Source organism: Dendrobates tinctorius, unplaced genomic scaffold, assembly GCF_039654945.1.
Source record: "Dendrobates tinctorius isolate UK_male_01 unplaced genomic scaffold, ASM3965494v1 ptg000254l, whole genome shotgun sequence".
In the NCBI taxonomy this organism is placed as follows: domain Eukaryota; kingdom Metazoa; phylum Chordata; class Amphibia; order Anura; family Dendrobatidae; genus Dendrobates; species Dendrobates tinctorius.
In genome coordinates, this window is record NW_027361921.1 from 14069301 (window position 1) to 14094292 (window position 24992).

Here is a 24992-nt window from a genome sequence, read left to right on the forward strand (position 1 = left end):
GGAATATGTTGGCGCTATATAAATAAAGATTATTATTATTATTATTATTATAGTTGGAGGGAGCTAGACATCAAATTGTGGTCCTCACCAATCACAAGAATTTGATTTATCTGGAGTCAGCCAAACGCTTGAATCCTAGACAGGCTAGATGGGCCTTGTTTTTCACGCGTTTTAATTTTGTTGTCTCTTTTCTTCCAGGCACTAAGAATGTTAAGGCAGACGCCCTTTCTAGGAGTTTCTTTGCCGATTCTTTTAGTGTGACCGAGCCTACTACCATCCTAGGTGAGGGAGTAGTTCTTTCTGCCATTTCACCCGATTTGAGACGTGCCCTGGAGAAATTTCAGGAGGATAAACCTCAACGTTACCCTATGGGAAAATTGTATGTTCCTGACCAATGGAGAAAGAGAGTGATGTCTGAGGTTCATTGCTCCGCGTTGGCTGGTCATCCAGGTATTTTTGGTACCAGAGATTTGGTGAGTTGGTCCTTTTGGTGGCCTGCCTTGTCTCGTGACGTCAGGTATTTTGTACAGTCCTGTGGGACTTGTTCTCGGTCTAAACCCTGTTCTCGTTCTAGTGAGTTGCTGATGCCCTTGCCGGTGCCCAAGAGGCCATGGACCCATATCTCAATGGATTTTATTTCTGATCTTCCTGTCTCTCAGAGAATGACTGTTATCTGGGTGATTTGTGATAGATTTTCAAAGATGGTCCATCTTATACCACTCCCAAAGTTGCCATCTTCCGCTGAGTTGGTGCCCTTGTTTTTACAACAGGTGGTTCGGTTACATGGGATTCCTGAGAATATTGTGTCCGACAGAGGAGTCCAGTTTGTTTCCAGATTCTGGAAAGCCTTTTGTTCCAATCTGGGAATTCAGCTATCCTACTCCTCCGCGTTTCATCCCCAGACCAATGGACAGACTGAGAGAACAAACCAGACCTTGGAGTCTTATTTGAGATGTTTTATATCTGCCTATCAGGATGATTGGGTCTCATTTTTGCCCTTGGCCGAATTCTCACTGAACAATAGAGCTAGTTCTGCCACTTTGATGTCACCCTTTTTCTGTAATTTTGGGTTTCATCCTCGATTCTCTTCAGGGCAAGTGGAATCTTCATCCTGCCCAGGTGTGGACACTGTGGTTAAGAGAATGCAGCAGATATGGGACCAAGTGGTGGATAAGTTGTCACTCTCTCAGGAAAAGGCCCAGCGATTTTCCAACCGGCATAGGATCATTGGTCCCCGGTTTAAAGTGGGTGATACGGCTTGGTTGTCGTCTAAGAATATTCCTATGAAGGTTGCATCTCCTAAATTTAAGCCAAGATTTATTGGTCCTTATAAGATTTTGGAAATTCTTAATCCTGTTTCGTTTCGATTGGCTCTTCCAGTTATGTTCAAGATCCATAACGTATTTCACAAATCTCTGTTGAAGAGGTTTGTTGAGCCAGTGGTTCTTATGGCAGCACCTACTGACCCTGTGTTGGTTGAAGGCAATGTGGAATATGAGGTAGAGAAAATATTGGATTCTCATTTGGTTAGACGGAGACTCCAGTATTTGGTCAAATGGAAGGGTTATGGTCATGAGGATAATTCTTGGGTCTCTGCCTCTGATATTCATGCCAATAGATTGGTTCGTGCTTTTCACCGGGCCCATCCTGATCGGCCTGGTGGCATGGATGAGGGTTCGGTGACCGCTCCTCAAGGGGGGTACTGTTGTGAGTTCATTCTCTGGTTCACCAGTTATGAGTTCTCTTTCCAGACTCCCTATGGTGGTAACAGGAGGTAGTGAGGCTGAATTGATCGGTGGAGATCTGCCACCTGAGAATGAGGATGACGATTGGATCTCAGGAGTCTCAGATTGGATTTAAGACAGCCGACGCCCTATTCAGTTGCTGGTGATTCCTTCTGGCTTGTCAGCTCTTGGTTTTCAGCTCTGTTCCAGTCATCTAAAGTTAAGTTTTTCTGCTAATGTTCACACTTGATTTTGTTGGTCTATTCAGTTTTTTGGTGTGGTCAGCCAGCCCCTGCTGGGGGCTGTGCTGAATTTCCACTCTTATTTATCAGTATTTTTGCCAATTGGCTTTTTGTCCCTTACTAGTTCGATCTCTTTTTGCTCTGTCTCAGAATATTTCAGAGTGCTGATATAGTGGGAGAAGTCTAGTGACTTCAGGGTTAATTTTGCTATCAGAAGTGTTGGACATGATTTTTGTAGGGTTTTTTGCAGGTTGCAGGCAGTGTCTTTCCGTTCCTTTCCTGTCTAGTTAGTTTGGGCCCTATCATTTGCTCAGCCTATTTCCTGCCTGTGTTTGTGCCTTCATCTTGTTTCACTATCAATACATGTGTAGGGGCTATCTATTCCTTTGGGGTCTGCTCTCGGGCAGTTAGTTTTCTCTTTTCTTGCTTTAGGCTTATTTAGTCCTCCGGCCGTGACGCGGCGTCTAGGAACATCGTATGCACGCTCCATGGCTACTGCTAGTTGTGTGGTAAGATCAGGGATCTGCAATCTGCATAGTTACCAACCTCTCTGGTTTTCTGTGACTTAGCTTGTTTTGCTTTTTTCTCCTCGGTGACCCATTCATAACAGGAAACCCCCAACAAATGACACCATTTTGGAAACTAGACCCCCCAAGGAACTTATCTAGATGTGTGGTGAGAACTTTGAACCCCCAAGGGCTTCACAGAAGTTTATAGCGTACAGCCGTAAAAGTGAAAAATCATATTTTTTTCACAAAAATGATCGTTTCACCCCAAATTTTTATTTTCACAAGGAAAACAGGACCCCAAAAGTTATTGTGCAATTTTTCCAGAGTACGCTGATACCACATATGTGGGGGTAAAACACTGTTTGTGAGCATGGCAGAGCTCAGAAGGGAAGGAGCGCCGTTTGACGTAAAATTGGCTGGAATTGAGATCGGGCGCAATGTCACATTTGGAGAGCCCTTGATGTGCCTAAACTGTGGAAACCCCCCACAAGTGACCCCATTTTGGAAACTAGACCCCCAAGGAACTTATCTAGATGTGCGGTGAGAACTTTGAACCCCCAAGTGCTTCACAGAAGTTTATAACACCCGGGCGTGAAAATAAAAAAAATCATATTTTTTCCACAAACATGATCTTTTAGTCCCAATTTTTTTAATTTTTCCAAGGGTAACAGGAGGAATTGGACCCCAAAAGTTGTTCTGCAATTTGTCCTGAGTATGCTGATACCCCATATGTGGGAGAAAACTACTGTATGGGCACACGTCGGGGCTCGGAAGGGAAGCAGTGACGTTTTGGAATGCAGACTTTGATTGAATGGTCTGTGGGTGTCATGTCGCACTTGGAGAGCCCCTGATGTGCCTAAACTGTGGAACTTCCCCACAAGTGACCCTATTTTGGAAACTAGATCCCCCAAGGAACTTATCTAGATGTGTGATGAGCACTTTGAACCTCCAAGCGCTTCACAGAAGTTTATAACGTAGAGCCATAAAAATAAAAATAATTATATTTTTTCCACAAAAATGATATTTTTGCCCCCAATTTTATTTTCCAAAGGTAACGGGAAATTGGACCCCAAAAGTTGTGCAATTTTTCCTGAGTGCACTGATACTCCATATGTGGGGGGTAAGCCACTGTTTGGGTACATGGCAGATCTTGGAAAGGAAGGAGCAACGTTTGACTTTTTCAACGCAGAATTGGCTGGTATTGAGATCAGACGCCATGTTGCATTCAGAGAGTCCCTGATGTGCCCAAACAGTGCAACCTCCCTAATTCTAACTCCAACCATAACCCCAACACACCCCTAATCCAAACCCTAGCCCTAACCCATCCCTAGTCCTAACCCTAATCGTAAAATGTATATAAATACTTTTTTTAATTTTATTATTTTTTTATGTTTGGCAGCTGTCAGACACTTTTTATTGCAAAAATACACTCACTGGCCACTTTATTAGGTACACCATGCTAGTAAGGGGTTGGACCCCCTTTTGCCTTCAGAACTGCCTCAATTCTTTGTGGCAGAGATTCAACAAGGTGCTGGAAGCATTCCTCAGAGATTTTGGACCATATTGACATGATGGCATCACACAGTTGGCGCAGATTTGTCGGCTGCACATCCCTGATGCGAATCTCCCGTTCCACCACATCCCAAAGATGCTCTATTGGATTGAGATCTGGTGACTGAGGAGGCCATTTGAGTACAGTAAACTCATTGTCATGTTCAAGAAACCAATCTGAGATGATTCGAGCTTTATGACATGGCGCATTATCCTGCTGAAAGTAGCCATCAGATGTTGGGTACATTGTGGTCATAAAGGGATGGACATGGTCAGCAACAATACTCAGGTAGGCTGTGGCGTTGCAACGATGCTCAATTGGTACCAAGGGGCCCAAAGAGTGCCCAGAAAAAATTCCCCACACCATGACACCACCACCACCAGCCTGAACCGTTGATACAAGGCAGGATGGATCCATGCTTTCATGTTGTTTACGCCAAATTCTGACCCTACCATCCGAATGTCGCAGCAGAAATCGAGACTCATCAGACCAGGCAACGTTTTTCCAATCTTCTACTGTCCAATTTCGATGAGCTTGTGTAAATTGTAGCCTCAGTTTCCTGTTCTTAGCTGAGAGGAGTGGTACCCAGTGTGGTCTTCTGCTGCTGTAGCCCATCTGCCTCAAAGTTCGACGCACTGTGCGTTCAGAGATGCTCTTTTGCCTACCTTGGTTGTAACGGGTGGCAATTTGAGTCACTGTTGCCTTTCTATCAGCTCGAACCAGTCTGCCCATTCTCCTCTGACCTCTGGCATCAACATGGCATTTCCGGCCACAGAACTGCCGCTCACTGGATTTTTTTTCTTTTTCGGACCATTCTCTGTAAACCCTAGAGATGGTTGTGCGTGAAAATCCCAGTAGATCAGCAGTTTCTGAAATTCTCAGACCAGCCCTTCTGGCACCAACAATCATGCCACGTTCAAAGGCACTCAAATCACCTTTCTTCCCCATACTGATGCTCGGTTTGAACTGCAGGAGATTGTCTTGACCATGTCTACATGCCTAAATGCACTGAGTTGCCGCCATGTGATTGGCTGATTAGAAATTAAGTCTTAACACACAGTTGGACAGGTGTACCTAATAAAGTGGCCAGTGAGTGTAGTTTTTGCATCATCACATTTTGAGAGCTATAATTTTTCCATATTTTGACCCACAGAGTCATGTGAGGTCTAATTTTTTGCAGGACGAGTTGACATTTTTATTGGTACCATTTTCGGGCACGTAACATTTTTTAATCGCTTTTTATTCCGATTTTTGGGATGCAGAACGAACAAAAACCAGCATTTCATGAATTTCTTTTGGGGGGTGTTTACACCTTAATAAAAGGGTTTTATTCTTCGGGTCAGTACGATTACAGCGATGCCTCATTTACATAATTTTTTTACGTTTTGGCGCTTTTATACAATAAAAACTATTTTATATAAAAAATAATTATTTTGGCATCACTTTATTCTGCAAGCTACAACTTTTTTATTTTTTTGCTGATGACACTGGGTGGCAGCTTGTTTTTTGTGGGACAAGATGATGTTTTCAGTGGTGCCATGTTTATTCATATCTGTCTTTTTGATTGCGCTTTATTGCACTTTTCGTTCGTCGGTATGATGATAAAGCATTGTTTTTTGCCTAGTTTTTTTTTTGAAGGGGTTTACTAAAGGGGTTAACTAGTGGGACAGTTTTTTAGGGCGAGTCATTACGGAAGCAGCGATACTAGATATGTGCATTTTTATTGTTTTTTTATTTACAAAAAATGAATTTATTAGGGAATTTTTTTTTATTTGTTTAGGGATTTTTTTATAAATTATTTTTACATTTGTTTTTTTTTCACTTTATTTCCTTGTCCCAGTGTGGGACATCACTGTATAGTGTCAGATGGCTGATCTGACAGTTTGCACAGCACTCTGTCAGATCAGCGATCTGACAGGCGCTGCACAGGCTTTCTCAGTGCCTACTCTCTACAGTTGCTGAGGAAGCTGCCTCCCTGCAGGACCCCGAAGGCCCCAACAGCCATATTGGATTCGAGGGCCTGTAGGGAGGAGACCCATTCATAACAGAATCACCAGCCCTCTGTTATGAATGAGTCACCGTAGGAGGCAAAAACAGAAATACTAGCTAAGTCCAGAAAACCAGAGAAGTTGGCAGCTATCGGATTGCAGACCCTTGAACCTATCAACAACAACTAGCAGTAGCCGTGGGGGGTTCCTGCGGTGCCCTAGACCCCTTGATCACAGCCAGAGAACTACATAGCCTAAAGACAGAAAGGGAAATCTAAACTGCCCCAGAGCAGACCCCAAAGCAATAGGCAGCCCCCAACATATAATGACGGTGAAGCAAGATGAAAAAACACTCACACAGATAGAAAGATAGGCTGAGCAAATGATGGGGCCCAAGCTAACTAAATAGGACAGGATAGGAAAGCTGCTGTCAGCAATCCGCCAAAAACCCTATCAAAACAAGGGCCAACAGGCTGATAGGGAAAAAGGCCCTGAAGACGCTAGGCTTCAAAAAGACTATATCAGCACTCAGGTATTTTCTGAAGACAGAGCAAAAAGGAATTCAACTCACCCCAGCAGGGAATGGCAGAAATTCAGAAAAACAAGGCAAAACAAAACAAAACACAAATGCAAAAAGCAGTGCAGAAAACTTAGCTTTTGAGGAGCAGGAATCAAACTGGTCTCCTAGAATCCCTCAGAGAGATCACCAGAAAGGCAGAAGGGCGTCGGCTACCTTATATCCAGTCAGTAATTCCCATCACCCAGTCATCATCATCATACCCAGGTGCTTGGTAATCAGCCTCACTACCTTCCTTCACCAGAAGAGGGAGTTCATCAGACCTCAATGGTGAAGGGGAAAATGAACTCACAACAGTTGTGCCCTCAAGTCTTAGATGGGAGTAGGGCATTTACAGCCTCCTACTCCTCTGGTATCTGTTGCAGGACTGTTAGTATCCGTACAACCCTGGAGACCAGGCCCCAGCTCATGCGCTCTCTCCAGAGATGAGCTCTTCCTCCCAGCTCTATCTCAGCGCTCCTTCCACACGTCTGCACACTTCACCCTCCGCAGACTAACTGACCCCTCCTTCCTCTTGGCCCTCAGAGAGCACTCCTCCCCTTAATCCCGGTTCTGAGTTCCCCCTGCTGGCCTGGAGTTGAACTGTGTTGCATGCATAGATTGACTGCGAGAGAGACCCGTCATTGCCTCCAAGCCTGGCAATACCCTCCCCTGGAGGAAGGCAAAGCCACTGTGGCGACCATACTCCTTGGGGTGCCACACTAACATATTTAGCAAGCCCAAAAAATACATTTGTCTATCCAGTTCAGCCTATATTCCATCAGAATAAATCCCCAGATCTATGTCCTTCTAAAGAACCTAATAACTGTCAGATACAATATTTTTGCGCTCCAGGAAGACATCCAGGACTCTCTTGAACCCCTTGACTGAGTTCGCCATCACACCTCCTCAGGCAAGGAATTCCAGATTTTCACTGCCCTTACAGAGGAGAATCCTTTTCTAAGTTGGTGGAAAAACCTTCTCTCCTCCAGACGCAGAGAATGCCCCCTTGTGACAGTCACCTTCCCTGGTACAAACAGATCCTCGGAGAGATATTTGTATTGTCCCCTTATATACTTTTACATGGTTATTAGATCGCCCCTCAGTAGTCTTTTCTCTAGACTAAATAATCCTAATTTTGCTAATCTCTCTGGATATTGTAGTTCCCTCATCCCCTTTATTAATTGTGTTGCTCTCCTTTGTACTGGCTCTAGTTCCATTATATCCTTCCTGTGCATCGGTGCCCAGTATAATGCTCTCATCATGTGTATCCAGACCTCCTTTAATGCAACCCATGATCCTGTTTGCCTTGGCAGCTGCTGCCTGGCACTGACTGCTGCAGGTTAGTTTATCATTAACTAGGATCCCCAAGTCCTTCTCCATGTCAGATTTATCCAGTGGTTTCCCATTCAGTGTGTAATGGTGATATTGATTCCTGCTTCCCATGTGTATAACCTTACAATTATCATTGTTAAACCACAACTGGCATCTTTCGGCCCAAGTTTCCAACTTATCCAGATCCATCTGTAGCAGAATACTATCTTCTCTTGTATTGACTGCTTCACATAGTTTTGTATCATCTGCAAATATCGATATTTTACTGTATAAACCTTCTACCAGATTGTTAATAAATATTCTGAAGAGAATAGGTCCCAAAACCGACCCCTACGGTATCCCAATGGTCATAGTGACCCAGTTAGAGAATATACCATTTATAACCACCCTCTGCTTTCTATCACTAAGCCAGTTACTTACCCATTTACATACATTTTCCCCCAGACCCAGCATTCTCATTTTGTGTACCAACTTCTTGTGTGGCATGGTATCAAATGCTTTGGAAAAATCAAGATATACCAAGTCCAATGACTCACCTTGGCCCAGTCTATAGCTTTCCTCTTCATAAAAACTGATTAGATTGGTTTGACAGGAGTGATTCCTCATAAACCCATGCTGATATGGAGTTAAACAGTTATTCTCATTGAGGTAACCCAGAATAACATCCCTCATAAATCCTTCAAATATTTTACCAACAATAGAGGGTAGACTTACTGGCCTATAATTTCCAGGTTCATTTTTAGAGCCCTTTTTGAATATTGGTACCACATTTGCTATGCGCCAGTCCTGTGGAACAGATCCCGTTGCTATAGAGTCCCTAAATATAAGAAATAATAGTTTGTCTATCACATTACTTAGTTCTCTTAGTACTCATGGGTGGACCCAGAGATTTATCTATTTTAATCTTAATTAGCCGATTTCGCACCTCTTCTTGAGTTAGATTGGTGATCCTTAACCCCTTCCCGACCTGTGATGCCACGTAGGCGTCATGAAAGTCGGTGCCAAGCCGACCTGTGACGCCTATGTGGCGTCATGGGGAGATCGCGTTCCTGCGGTCGGGTGGCCAGGGTCACTGAAAGGTCACCTGACCTGCAGGTACGTGGCGACTTGTACTTCACCCCAGGGGGGTAGCTTTGCTCCCCTGTGGCTATGATCGCTCTGATTGGCTGTAGAAAGTGAAACAGCCAATCAGAGCAATTGTAATATTTCACCAATGAAACTTGGTGAAATATTACAATCCAGCCATGGCCGATGCTGCAATATCATTGGTCATGGCTGGAGACCGCGATCTGCACCTGGCACCGACTGATGGAGGCGATCTCCCCCCCAGCGACTGGCGACGTCAGTATTTGCTCCCATTCTCTCTTCTGCCCTCCGCTTCCCCCCGCCATCCGATTCCACCTCCACCCCCCGGTACCTCCTGAGTCCCGGTGTTCCTCCCGGTATCCCTTCATCATCTGTCATGGGTGCCGCAATCTTCTAATATGGCGGGCGCATGAGCAGTGCGCCCGCCGGGATCTGCCGGCCGGCACTCGGCAGATGCAATCATTCATTCCAGGTACATTTTGATCACTGTGATAGACCTTATCTCAGTGATCAAAATAGAAAAATAGTAAATAAACCCCCCTTTATCACCCCCATAGGTAGGGAAAAATAAGGAAATAAATATATTTTCTTTATTTTTATTTTCCGTTAGGGTTAGAATTAGGGTTAGGCTATGAATTAGGCTTAGGGTTGGATTTAGGGTTAAGGTTGGAATTAGGGTTAGGGTTGGAATTGGGGTTAGGGTTGGAATTAGGGTTAGGGTAAGGGTTGGAATTAGGGTTAGAGGTTTGTTGGGGTTAGGGTTGGGATAGAGTTAGGCTTGTGGTTAGGGCTATGGTTAGGGTTGGGATGAGGTTTAGGGGTGTGTTGGGGTTAGGGTTATGGTTAGGGCAAGGGGTGTGTTGGGGTTAGGGTTGGAGTTAGAATTGAGGGGGTTCCACTGGCTAGGTACATCAGGAGGTCTCCAAACGCGACTTGCCACCACCATTGATACCAGACAATTTTGCGTTCAAAAAGTCAAACGGTGCTCCCTCCCTTCTGAGCCCCGATGTGTGCTCAAACAGTGGTTCTCCCCACATATGGGGTGCCAGCACACTCAGAACAAGCATGACAACAACTTTTGGGGTCCAATTTCTCCTGTTACCCTTGGGAAAATAAAAAATTGGGAGCTAAAAAATCATTTTTTGAGGAAAAAATTGATTTTCTATTTTCACGGCTCTGCGTTATAAACTTCCTTGAAGCACTTGGGGGTTCAATGTGCTCACCACACATCTAGATAAATTCCCTGGGAGGTCTAGTTTCTAAAATGAGGTCACTTGTGGGGGGGTTTCTACTTTTTAGGAACATCAGGGGCTTTGCAAATGTAACATGATGCCGGGACACCATTCCATCAAAGTCTGCATTTCAAAACGTCACCACTTCCCTTCCGAGCCCCGGCGTGTGCCCATACAGTGGTTTCCCCCCCCATATGGGGTACCAGAATACTCAGGACAAACTGGACAACAACTTTTGGGGTCCAGTTTCTCCTGTTACCCTTGTGGAAATAAAAAATTGCGGGCTAAAAAATCATTTTTTGAGGAAAAAAAAGATTTTTTATTTAAGTGCTTTTTATTTAAGTGCTCACCAAACATCTAGATAAGTTCATTAGGGGGGTCTAGTTTCCAAAATGGGGTCACTTGTGGGGGAGCTACAAAGTTTAGGCACACAGGGGCTCTCCAAAAGCGACATGGTGTCCGCTAACGATTAGAGCTAATTTTCCATTCAAAAAGTCAAAGGCGCTCCTTCTTTTCTGAGCCCTGCCGTGCGCCCAAACAGTGGTTCCCCCCACATATGGGGTTTCAGCGTACTCAGGACAAATTGGACAACAATTTTTGGAGTCCACTTTCTCCTTTTATCCTTGGAAAAATAAAAAAATTGTTGCTAAAAATTATTTTTGTGACTAAAAAGTTAAATGCTCATTTTTTTCTTCGATGTTGCTTCTGCTGCTGTGAAACACCCCAAGGGTTAATAAACTTCTTGAATGTGGTTTTGATCAGCTTGGGGGTGCAGTTTTTAAAATGGTGTCACTTTTGGGTATTTTCAGCCTTTTAGACCCCTCAAACTGACATCAAATGTGTGGTGGTCCCTAAAAAAATGGTTTTGTAAATTTTGTTGTAAAAAGCAGAAATCGATGGTAAACTTTTAACCCTTATAACTTCCTAACAAACAAAAAATTGTTTCCAAAACTGTGCTAATGTAAAGTAAACATGTGGAAAAATGTTATTTATTAACTATTTTGGTCACATAACTTTCTGGTTTAACAGAATAAAAATTCAAAGTTTGAAAATTGCAAAATTTTCAATATTTTCGCCAAATTTCTGATTTTTTTCACAAATAAACGAAAAAATTATTGACCTAAATTTACCACTAACATGAAGCCCAATATGTCATGAAAAAACAATCTCAGAATCGCTAGGATCCATTGAAGTGTTCCTGAGTTATTACCTTGTAACGATAATGTAAAATATGATGTAAGATTTCCCTGATTATCACATTTTCTGGAACATTCCAGGTTCTTCTATTCACATTATTCACATACTGAACTCTGCTATGCCAGTTGTGAGGGCTTAACCCCCCTTCCTTCCCCCATGCCTGCAAATTTCTGCTCACTCACAGCCTGACACTGTCCACCCCCCTTGCTTCCTTCCCCCTCAGGCTGCACAAACACTCACTGTAACCTGAGATACCAGTGAAGGATTTCCCTCCTCACAACAGGGAGCCCCTTTGTCTTCCACCATGTGAGGACTTCCTATAGACAATAATGAGAAGCTAATCATTTGGTCATAAAGCGATGTGAAGTTGTGATAGAAAAATAAAAACGACATATCTGGAACGTGCGTCGACTAAGCTTCATAACTCATATTTTTCCCGGTTCCAGCGCTAACAGAACCAGTAATGGATTTCTCCTGAACCAAATGGAATAACTAGTCCGAGTTTGTAATGATTGGAAAGCTAATTTCAATATAAGATGAATGAGGGTTCTGCCTATATTCTGCTAGGTTCTCAAGCCCAGTTATGATCATTATAAGTTTTCAGAAGCAGATCTGTAACTCAGAGCTAGGGAAGGACTGTCACAGCCAGCCCCTTTAGTGATGTCACAAGCGCAGGGGTATAAGGTACATGCACGCAGGACAGGCTTCATTCTAGCCTGGGAAGCTGCTGCAACCAGACCTCAATGCATTGTGACGTCTGGCTCCTACCAGCATGGTTCTGCCTAAGATCATGTAATCAATACCTGAGTTTTATTTCTTCTCTTAATCCCCTTTTATTTGTATTTGCAATGTACATATTTTAATTGCCTCATTTTGTAAAATCTTTTTATATCTCTGTAAACACCGCCTATTTTTTGGGATTATAATATAAAATTATTAGTTCTGTCTCTATGCTCTATACCAAACTTTTACGTGCCTGAAGTGATTGCGCTACTAATTTGGGCTGGCTTCGTACCCCTTAATTAATTTTAAATATTAATAGAGAAATCAAAAGCTGGTGGCAGCAGTGTGTTTTGGCTATCTGGGTAGCGCTGGCAGTGATGGAGCTGGTTTTATAAGCTGATTTTGTGGTTGCAGCCAAAGCATTTATAATTCCATCACTGCAGCGTGCCTAATAGCCAGCGCACATCACGTGGCTCATCCGGCGACTAATTATGCTAGGTGCAGTTCTCTGAGTGACCTGAGGGCAAAGGAGGCACCGTAGAGCTGCAAGTTCCAAAGTGGAACTGGAATGTGGGATATACATAAATCCCAGCAATTTGTGAGATGGTGTGGCAGTGGTGGGATAACTAAAATAAGCCCCCCTGCAGTAAATTTTTAGGGCAAGACTAGCTTACTCTTTTTCATCACATTGTGGCAGCAGTGCGATAACTAAGATAAGCCCCCCTGTACATGTGATAGCCGTGTGCGGCCAAAGGTCATACAACCTCTATTCCTGACATTTGGTGGCAGAGCGGTGGGATCATAGAGCATTAGTGATCTGGCCTGACCAATCATTCCTCTCACTAAAGACTTGCATGGTTCTTCTGAGGACCCTGCAGCAAAAGTTTTGGAGAACAGACTCAGTGTTCATTAGTCCTGAGACAATTGTGTGTACTTGCGATTACCCCCTCCCTTCTCTTAGTTTTTCTATCCTATCTTTTATTTGGCAACCATGGCTACGAGGGGAGAGTCTTCTTATAAGCAGCTTAAGAAGGACACCCTTAGGGCCCTGCGCATGGCAAACCAGATTGACGACGCTGATAAAACCAAAGACCAGTTGGTCGCGGCTCTGGTGCAATGGGAGCAGGTCCAGGGTGCAGAAGACAGCACCGCTGCCGATGGTGCAGCTGCAGAGATCCAGTTGGTGCAGGCCGGCCTGACCGGCAGCCAGGAAGTCATGGACTGTTATCTGCAAATGACCCTACAGCAACTCCATGCCGAAGACCATATTGGACATCTGCAGCTGATCCAGCAAGCTCAAGAGAGAACTGAGCGCCAAGCCGAGTGGGAGGCTGAGAGGGCCCATGAACTGCAGGTGACCCAGCTGAGGGATGTACACTCCACAGCCCGGAGCGTTGAACCCAGCAGCGCTCAGATACCGAAGCCCTGGCCAGAGCATGTTCCCGTGATGGAAAAGGACGGGGACTTGGACACTTTTCTGCGGGCTTTTGAGAAAGCCTGCAGCCAGTACCTTCTGCATGGGAACAATGGGCCAGGTACTTGACCACAGGGCTAAAAGGCAAAGCTCTGGAGGCATTTGCTTCTCTCCTGCCAGAACAAGATAACAACTATGACGCCATCAAGCAGGCCCTGATCACCAAATACCAGCTGACCCCTGAGGTATACCGAAAGAAGTTCCGGAACCTCCAACGCGGTCCACACGACAGTTATAGTGATGTGGTGCAAGGACTCAGGACCCACTTTGACCAGTGGATCCACTGACTGTCCATGAACACCTTTGAGCTGCTGAAAGACCTGATGATCAAAGACCAGTTCTTACATCTTAGCCCAGCTGAGGTCCGGCAGTTCATACTGGACTGAGAGCAAACGGATGCGAACAGAGCAAAGCAGATCGTCGACACCTATGAGGCCAACCAGAAACCAGAGACACGGAAGCCAGTCACCACCAGCTGGAGAGGGGGTAAGACTGCAACCAGCCCCAGTGCCCCTGCCAGCCATCCCTCCCTCCGGAGGCCCTGTCTCTTTTGCCAACCCCAGACCTACTTCAGACACTCACAGGTGTTTTTCCTGCAATTGGACTGGTCATTTCAGTGCCACCTGTCTGGAGAGATAGAAGTACCCCCCAGCCAAGTCCTCTAGGCCCAACGCCTCTGTTCTTTTAGTGGGTGGGGTGGATGGGAGGATTGATGACAATGTGCAGCACATCTGTGTGAGGACCAGTCTCGCTAGAGGCCTCAAGGACACCGGGGCCGAACGAACCCTCCTATGACCCGGACTGGCGACCCGTGAAGAGATGATTGATGGGAAAATACTAATTGTGTCACAATGACCCGTTTTGTTTGATGCGACCCGCAGGCCGGTAACTGAAACTACAAGACGCGGCACGTGATACTGTCCTGTGTGACACGGCCAGCCGGCCGGTACTACAACAACAAGACACGGGGAAAGGGGAAACAGTTACAATGGTGGGCCCTGCGATAGGGAAATGGGAAGTGGAGACCTCCTGCACTCCCCTGAGTCAGTGTCCCTAACGCTCCTAACGTTCCCTATGCCGATTCCGCACCGGGCACCGATCAGGATCCTGTCGCCCTAGCACACCCTACATCTATCCCTTGCTAGGGAGCTGGGTGGCGCAGGCACTGGCCCCACCGCTGTACTAATACACACTAAGGAAAAACACAAACAGGGAAACACAGCTTTACTCTGTTGCACATGCTCCTGGCAACATTGTCACCACCAGAATGCAGCTCTGCTCCTGAATAGCTGCCACCAAGCTCTGTCAGAGCGACAAGGAAATCCCCTCTGACTCCTTCCACACCAGGGCTAAGACAGTGCTGCAAGGAACGCTCTCCAGCTCCTTCCTCCACCCAGGATGGTTGAAATGAACACTATCACCAACACTGATTGCAACACCTGTGACTCTTTTATAGCAGAGCCAGAACAATCACACCTGCATTATAATCATGTGCACTAACTAAAGAAACCAGAGTGCAATGACGCTCACCACCACCGGGGGCAAATTTAGAACAAAAGACATCACAGTGCAATAACCCTAATGGCCACCGGGGGCAAAAACCAAACTTAAGCACAGCTTAAGAAAAAAAAAGGTTACCTGTGCTTTTTATCAGTCCTGATCCAGCATGGATCATGACAGTACCCTCCCCTTAATGAGGGGCCTCTGGACCCTCAAGACCACTCCTCATCAGGGAACCACCCACAGTGGAGACGCCCAGACCCAGAGTTCACCCCAGCAACTACCTGCACGTCAGGTTGATGAGAAACGAGCCCGCTGGAATTGGCAACGTATGTTCTGGAGGCACCACACATCTCCGAATCGCTGACCTGGGGAACGAGTGGTGTATGTGTATGTTTGGTATGAGCTGGTAACACTCCACAACACACTTCCACTGGATGTTTTTGGTGGCCACCCATACATGCTCGTTCACACACAGGTCAAGACCTGAACGTTTATTGCCACTCATTCATTTGTCACCATTTGGAGAACTGTTTCTGGGATTGACAACAGAGGCGTCCCCCTGTGTCACCACACTCAAACACCCACACGTCACCAAGGGGTACACCACGCTCCAACCCCTTCCACCACAAGGCCTGCGCCTCCCAGGGTTGGCCAAAGGCGAGGGTTGAGACTTGCCCCTACTCTCCTGCAGCACATCTGCTGCTCTCACCAGAGAGGAAGGGGTCCGTTGAGGAGAGACGGCAGAGACAGTAGTTCTTAGGCAGCAGCCCTCACACGACTGCCACCAGCTGACCACTTCCCTCGCCCGCCAATCTATTACTGGGTTGTGTCTTTTCTGCCAAGGGAGGCCTAAAACAATAGGTACTGGCATTCCCTCCAAGACGTAGCACGACAAGGACTCCTCATGATGTCCTATATGTAGATGGATATTCTCTATGATTTGGGTCAAGCGCCCCTGGCTCAGTGGACCAGAGTTTATGGCCTGGATGCTAATAGGTTGGGGTAGCGTCCTACACCTCAGACCATGAGTCTGGACAAAGCAAGCATCCACCAGACTGACTCCTGCTCCATTGACCAGAAGCACCGGTATCACATCCGGTACCCCGCCAGCCAAGACCTCTGCTGACATGGTACCTTGGGAGAACAAAATGGAGGAAATGTATACTCCCTGGTCGCCTCCCTCCAAGTGACCAGGGGAATGCGGCTCCTCAGATGGCACAGATAATTTGGCACGCAATGGGCAAGCTTTCAGGCCATGACCAGTCTGCCCACAGTACAAACATGCCGACACCACTCCCCTAACCATAGGCAGCTCCGAATACAAACTAGCTCCTCTTACTTGCATAGGTTCATCTGGAGATTTGGCATGAACTGGGCAGGCTCTCTTAAAATGGCCAGGCTTCCCACAGGAAAAGCATACCCCCCCACCACGACGAGCCACAGACACCCCCTTTTTTGTATCAACAACACCGGTCTGTCTGGGTTCCTCCGTCTGCCCTGGTGGGTCCTCCTCCCTAGCGAGGACATCAGGGGACACTTTTTGTATATATCTTTCCCAGAGGCGTCTATCCACCCGGATGGCAAGGGACATGGAGGCCTCCAGCAACCTGGGGGCGGCGTACTGCACCAGAGTATCCTGCAACATTGGAGACAAACCCTGCACAAATTGACTCTTAAGTGCTGGGTCATTCCACTAAGTGTTAGTGGCCCACCTTCTAAACTCTGAGCAGTACTCCTCAGCAACCCGGGCTCCCTGTTTACACCTACGGAGTCGAGATTCCGCCAGGGCGCATCATCAGGATCCCCATACACAAGCGCCAAAGCAGCAAAAAACTCGTCCATGAACACTAATGATGGAGAATCGTCCGGTAGGGAGAAGGCCCAGGATTGGGGATCCCCTTTAAGAAGGGACATAATGATTCCCACCCGTTGCTCTTCACTCCCTGATGAACGAGGGCGCAGCCTGAAATATAATTTGCAGGCTTGTTGAAACACCAAGAATTGATCTCTCCCTCCAGAAAATCTGTCAGGGAGGGATATCTTTGGTTCTGGCTGAGCCTGTTCCTGAACCAAGCCCCCAAAGCCCACCAACAGCCGCAGCTGCCGCACCAACCCTCCGCGCAGCCCCTTAATCTCATTAGTAAGGATCTGCAGCATTTGGGCAAAGGGCTGAACTGGGTCCATGGCTCAGCAGAAAAAAAAGTTGTCGGTTGGTGATAATGTCACGATGACCCGTCCTGTGTGACGTGACCCGCAGGCCGGTAACTGAAACTACAAGACGCGGCACGTGATACTGTCCTGTGTGACACGGCCAGCCGTACTACAACAACAAGACACGGGGAAAGGGGAAACAGTTACAACGGTGGGCCCTGCGCTAGGGAAAGGGGATGTGGAGACCTCCTGCACTCCCCAGAGTCAGTGTCCCTAACGCTCCTAACGTTCCCTATGCCGGTTCCGCACCGGGCACCGATCAGGAACCTGTCGCCCTAGCACACCCTACACATTTCCCTTGCTAGGGAGCTGGGTGGTGCAGGCACTAGCCCCACCGCTGTACTAATACACACTAAGGAAAAACACAAACAGGGAAACACCACTTAGCTTTACTCTGTTGCACTTTCTCCTGGCAACAGAGTCACCACCAGAATGTAGCTCTCCTCCTGAATAGCTGCCACCAAGCTCTGTCAGAGCGACAAGGAAATCCCCTCTGACTCCTTCCACACCAGGGCTAAGACAGTGCTGCAAGGAACGCTCTCCAGCTCCTTCCTCCACCCAGGATGGTTGAAATGAACACTATCACCAACACTGATTGCAACACCTGTGACTCTTTTATAGCAGAGCCAGAGCAATCACACCTGCATTATAATCATGTGCACTAACTAAAGAAACCAGAGTGCAATGACGCTCACCACCACCGGGGGCAAATTTAGAACAAAAGACACCACAGTGCAAAAACCCTAATGGCCACCAGGGGCAAAAACCAAACTTAAGCACAGCTTAAGAAAAAAAAAAGGTTACCTGTGCTTTTTATCAGTCCTGATCCAGCATGGATCATGACAAACTGTCACTGGGATTGGGGGCATCCTGTTATGATTAGGTAACCGAGGAGGATAGCAGGGGAATAGGCTAGGCAACCAGATAACCAGAGAGGTTGGTAACTTAGCGGATTGCAGACCCCTAAACTGACAACACAACTAGTATTAGCCGTGGGACGTACCTACGATGCCCTAGATGCTTCAGCACAGCCAAAGAATTAACTAAGCCTAAAGAGAGAAAGGGGAAAGCTAAACTGCCCTGGAGTAGAACCCCAAAGGAATAGATATCCCCCGAACATATATTGCCGGTGAAACAAGACGAGGCACAAAACACAGGCAGAAAATAGAGTAAGCAAATGATGGGGCCCAAACTGTCTAGATAGAACAGGATAGGAAAGGATACTGTCTGCAATCACGCAAAAACCCTAGGAAAAATGCCAACACGTCTGATATGCAAAAATACTGAGGCCACACGATCTTTCCCCCACTAGATCAGAACTCTGGTGTTAACTGGGCGTAAAACAAAAGATACTTATATAACAGGGGATTAGAAATACTGAAAAGACTGACCAATAAGCTGTGGCTAATGAAACAGAGCCCAGCACAGGTCCCAGCAGGGAACAAGGCTGAACTCACACCAGCAAGACAGAAATCAGAGAAAAGCAAAAAATGGATCAAATGCAAAAATATTCAAGCTGACAAATAACTTATCTGAAAGATGCAGGACAAAGAAGGAGGCGAGCAGACTTCCAAAATGCTCAGGAAGAAAACCAAATCACCGGCAAGAAGTGAGGGAAGGTTGCTCACTTAAATTTCTCCAGTCTGTAACACCTGACCTCCAATCATCCTCCTCAGGTGATTGACTTTTGTCAGCCAGACCAGCTCCATTACCAGCAGCAACCACCAAAGGGAGCCCAAACTCAGAAGCCAGATCAAAAGTGTTCACAACAGTACTCCCCCTTGAGGAGGGGTCACCGAACCCTCACCCAAGCAACCAGGTCGATCAGGATGGGCCTGGTGAAAGGCGCGAACCAATCTCTTGGCATGAATGTCAGAAGCAAACACCCAAGAATTATCCTCCTGACCATAACCTTTCCTCTTGACCAAGTACTGGAGTCTCCGTCTAGCCAGACGATAATCCAATACCTTCTCTACTTCATACTCCAGATTACCCTTAACCAATACAGGATCAGGGGGTGCAGCCATGGGAACTACTGGCTCCACAAACCTTTTCAACAAAGATTTATGAAAGACGTTGCGAATTTTGAAAGTTCCTGGAAGAGCCGAACGGAAAGAAGCAGGATTAAGGATTTCCAAAATCTTATAAGGTCCAATGAACCTTGGCTTAAATTTTGGAGACGCAACTTTCATAGGAATATTTTTTGAGGGCAACCAAACCATGTCACCCACTTTAAACCGGTGACCAACAGTCCTATGCCGTTGGCAAACCTTGGGCCTTCTCTTGAGAGTGAGTAAACTTATCCACTACTTGATCCCAAATCTGCTGCATTCTCTCTACCACAGAATCAACACCTGGACAGGCCGAAGCCTCCACCTGCCCTGAAGAAAACCGAGGATGAAACCCGAATTTGCAGAAAAAAGGAGACATCAAAGTGGCACAACTAGCCCTATTATTTAGAGCAAATTCAGCCAAGGGCAAAAAAGAGACCCGGTCATCTTGATCAGCAGACACAAAACATCTCAAATAGGTTTCCAAAGTCTGGTTTGCTCTCTCAGTCTGCCCATTGGTCTGAGGGTCAAATGCAGAGGAGAAGGACAACTGAATTCCCAGTTTAGAACAAAAAGCTCTCCATAATTTGGAAACAAACAGGACTCCTCTGTCAGACACAATGTTCTCCGGAATACCGTGCAAACGAACCACCTGCTGTAAAAACACAGGCACCAACTCACAAGAGGATGGCAAATTCGGCAGTGGTACAAGATGGACCATCTTGGAAAATCTTTCACAGATCACCCAGATAACAGTCATTCTCTGAGAGACAGGGAGGTTGGAAGAAAAATCCATTGAGATATGGGTCCATGGCCTCCTGGGCACCGGCAGTGGCACTAATAATCCACTAGAACAAGAACAGGGTTTAGACTGAGAACAAGTCCCGCAGCACTGCACAAAATTCCTGACATCACGCGATAAAGCAGGCCACCAAAAAGACCAACTCACCAAATCTCTGGTACCAAAAATACCATGATGACCAGCCAATGCAGAGCAATGAATTTCAGACATTACTCTTCTCCTCCACTGGTCGGGGACATACAATTTCCCCATAGGTTCAGGTGTGTCCTCCTGAAATTCCTCCAGGGCAAGTCTCAAATCGGGTGAAATAGCGGAAAGAAACACACCCTCATTTAGAATGGTAGTAGGCTCAGTCACATCAAGAGAATCCGCAAAGAAACTCCTAGAGAGGGCATCCTCCTTAATATTCTTAGTGCCCGGAAGAAAGGAGACCACAAAATTAAAACGCGTAAAAAACAAGGCCCACCTAGCCTGTCTAGGATTCAATCGCTTGGCTGATTCGATATAGATCAAGTTTTTGTGGTCGGTGAGGACCACAACTTGATGTCTGGCCCCATCCAACCAATGTCTCCACTCTTCAAACGCCTACTTCATAGCCAACAATTCCTGATTCCCCACATCATAATTACATTCAGATGGGGAAAATTTTCAAGAAAAGAAGGCACAAGTATTCATCTTAGAGGTCACCGGATCTCTTTGAGACAAAACGGCTCCTGCACCAATCTCAGAAGCATCTATCTCCACCTGAAATGGGAGAGAAACATCAGGTTGCCGAAGAACAGGAGCAGAAGGGAATGTCCGCTTAAGCTCCTGAAACGCCGAGACTGCCTCTGGAGACCAATTCACCACATCAGCGCCCTTTTTGGTCAAATCTGTCAGTGGTTTAACAATACCAAAAAAATTACTTATAGATTTACGGTAAAAATTAGCAAAACCCAAAAATTTCTGGAGAGCCTTCAAGGAAGTGGGCTAAACCCAGTCATAAATGGCCTGGACCTTGAACAGGTCCATTTCAATGGCGGATGGGGACAAAATGAATCCCAAAAATGAAATTTTTTGTACGCCAAAGAGACATTTCGATCCCTTAACATACAGAGCATTTTCTCTCAAAATCCGGAATACAATCTGAACATGTTCCACATGCGAATCCCAATCATTGGAAAAAAATCAAAATATCGTCCAAATAAACGATCAAAAACTTGTCCACAAAATCCCGGAAAATATCGTTCATGAAAGATTGGAAGACGGAAGGGGCATTAGTGAGCCCAAAAGGCATCACTAGGTACTCAAAATGCCCCTCAGAAGTATTAAATGCCATCTTCCATTCATCACCGTGCTTGATGCGAATAAGATTATATGCCACCTAAGGTCAAGCTTGAAAAACCAACTAGCACCTTTCACTCTGGAGAATAAATCGGAAATCAGGGGTAACGGATACTGATATTTAACAGTGATTTTATTAAGGAGACGATAGTCAATACATGGCCTCAATGAGCCATCTTTCTTGGCCACAAAGAAAAAGCCGGCACCTAAAGGTGAAGAGGATGGTCTGATATGGCCCTTCTCCAATGACTCTTTGATATAAGATTGCATAGCATCATGTCCAGGTACAGATAAATTGAAGAGCCAACCCTTGGGAAATTTACAACCTGGCACTAACACTAACTCGATCGCGTAATCATAACACATATGAGGAGGCAAGAACGCAGACTTACTCTCACTAAACACATCAGAAAAATCAGCCAAATAGTCAGGGACATCCTGAGACTGGGGAGAGGTAGAGAAAACAGGAGTGTCACTAAGAACACACTGACAAACCCAACTAACCACCGACACAGATTTCCAATCCAGAACAGGATTATGGGTCTGCAACCAAGGAAAACCCAATACAATAATGTCATGTAAATTATGCAACACCAAAAATTTATTCTCTGGGTGGTCCGGGGCTACCCGCATTATCCCCTGGGTCCAAAACTGGGGTTTATTCTCCGCCAAAGGGGTAGTATCAATACCCCTCAAGGGAATAGGAGTCCGCAGGGGTACCATGGGAAAACCACAATGTTTGGCAAAGTCAAAATCCATCAGGTTCAGGGCTGCTCCTGAAACAACAGCCTTAGCAGAAAATGAAGATAAGGAGCAGATCAAGGAAACCGACAAAAGGAATTTAGGTTGTACATTGCCAAAAACAAATGACTGAGCAAAACAATTTTCCCGCTTAGGGCAGATGGAAATAGTATAAGAGATCTCCCCACAAAAGAAGCACAACTTATTATGCCTTCTAATTTCTTGACGTTGAGCCCTAGGAAAAACCCTATCACAGTGCATGGGCTCAGAAGTTTGTTCGAAAGGCAACACCGCTTCTCGCATAGTTTTAAGGTTACGTAAACGTCTGTCAATTTGAATGGCTAGTGACATAGAGTTGTTGAGACCAGAGGGGACAGGAAATCCCACCATAACACCTTTTACGGTCTCTGCCAGACCTTTCCGAAAAAGAGCCGCTAGGGCATCATCGTTCCATTTAGTAAGGACCACCCACTTTTGCAATTTCTGACAATATAACTCTGCCGCTTCCTGACCCTGGTTCAATGCCAATAAGGTTTTCTCAGCTTGATCAATAACATTAGGTTCATCATACAACAACCCCAGAGCCTGAAAAAACGCATCCACATTAGACAGAACAGGATCCCCAGGTGTCAGGGAAAAAGCCCAATTCTGAGAGTCGCCACGCAACAGGGAGATGACAATTTTAACCTGCTGCACCGAGTTCACCGAGGAATTAGGTTTCAAGGCAAAAAACAGTTTACAATTATTCTTAAAGTTCACAAATTTAGACCGATCCCCAGAAAATAAATCAGGAATAGGGATTTTAGGTTCTACAGCAGACAACTCAGCGAGATAGGCAGAAAATCTCCTAACTTCAGCAGCGAGCTGCTCAACAAGATCAGACAATTGCTTAGGATCCATTAAAGAAAAAAATCCTCCTATGGCCCCCAGAGAAAAAGAGGAAAAAATAAATAAAAAATTCTGACACACCTTTTTTTTCTTTTTTACTATTCTTTCCTTCTTTAAAGTACCCTAGAATCTACAGCGGGCCAGTGATTCTGTTATGATTAGGTAACCGAGGAGGATAGCAGGGGAATAGGCTAGGCAACCAGATAGCCAGAGAGGTTGGTAACTTAGCGGATTGCAGACCCCTAAACTGACAACACAACTAGAATTAGCCGTGGGACGTACCTATGATGCCCTAGACACCTCGGCACAGCCAAAGAATTAACTAATCCTAAAGAGAGAAAGGGGACAGCTAAACTGCCTCGGAGTAGAACCACAAAGGAATAGATAATAATAATACTAAATTTTATTTTTATAGCGCCGACATATTCCGCAGCACTTTACATTTCAGAGGGGATTTGTACAGACAATAGACATTACAGCATAACAATAATCACATACAGTAGATTATAACAAATACCAAGAGGAGTGAGGGCCCTGCTCGCAAGCTTACAGTCTATGAGGAAAGAGGGAGACACGAAAGGTGGGTGGTAACAGTTGCTCTGATTGTATGGACCAGCCATAATGTTAAGTGTGTAACAGTACAGACACAGAGGGCTAATGGATGCATAAAGCATGTGGGAACATGATGCTGGGAACCTGGTTATGGTAAAACTTTTGGCTCTGCCACACAGGGATAGGTTAGGTTAATGTGTTGAGGCGATAGGCCAGTCTGAATAAATGCGTTTCAGGACACGCTTAAAATTGTGGGGATTGGGGACTAATCGTATTGACCTGGGAAGTGCATTCCAAAGAATTGGCGCGGCACGTGTAAAGTCTTGGAGACGGGAGTGGGAGGTTCTGACTATTGAGGATACTAACCTCAGGTCATCAGCAGAACGGAGGGCGCGGGTAGGGTGGTATACTGAAACAAGGGAGGAGATGTAGGGTGGTGCTGAGCCATGGAGGGCTTTGTGGGTGAGGGTAATAAGTTTATACTGAATTCTGGAGTGGATGGGTAGCCAGTGTAATGACTGGCACAAGGTAGAGGCATCGGTGTAACGATTGGTGAGGAATATGATCCTGGCTGCAGCATTCAAGACAGATTGGAGAGGGGAGAGTTTGGTAAGAGGGAGACCGATTAGAAGAGAGTTACAATAGTCGAGACGAGAATGAATAAGAGAAACAGTAAGAGTTTTTGCAGAGTCAAAAGTAAGAAAAGGTCGAATTCTAGAAATGTTTTTGAGGTGCAGATGACAAGAGCGAGCCAGTGATCGAATGTGGGGGGCAAAGGAAAGCTCGGAATCAAGTATGACCCCAAGACAGCGGGCATGTTGCTGGGGAGTAATAGTGGAACCACACACGGAAATGGCAATGTCGGGTGTAGGTACATTAGTAGCGGGAGGAAACACCAGGAGTTCAGTCTTTGACAGGTTCAGTTTCAGATATAGTGAGGACATGATATTAGACACAGCGTTTAGACAATCGCCAGTGTTTTCTAGAAAGGCTGGCGTGATGTCAGGAGAAGAAGCGTATAATTGGGTGTCATCAGCATAGAGATGGTACTGGAAACCAAATCTACTGATTGTTTGACCAATAGGGGCAGTGTACAAGGAGAAGAGGAGGGGGCCTAGAACCGATCCTTGAGGAACCCTAACAGTAAGGGGAAGGTGAGAGGAGGAGGAACCGGCAAAAGAAACAGTAAAGGAGCGGTCGGAGAGATAGGAGGAGAACCAGGAGAGAACGGTGTCCTTGAGGCCAATGGAATGGAGCATAGTGAGGAGGAGCTGATGATCCACAGTGTCGAATGCTGCAGAGA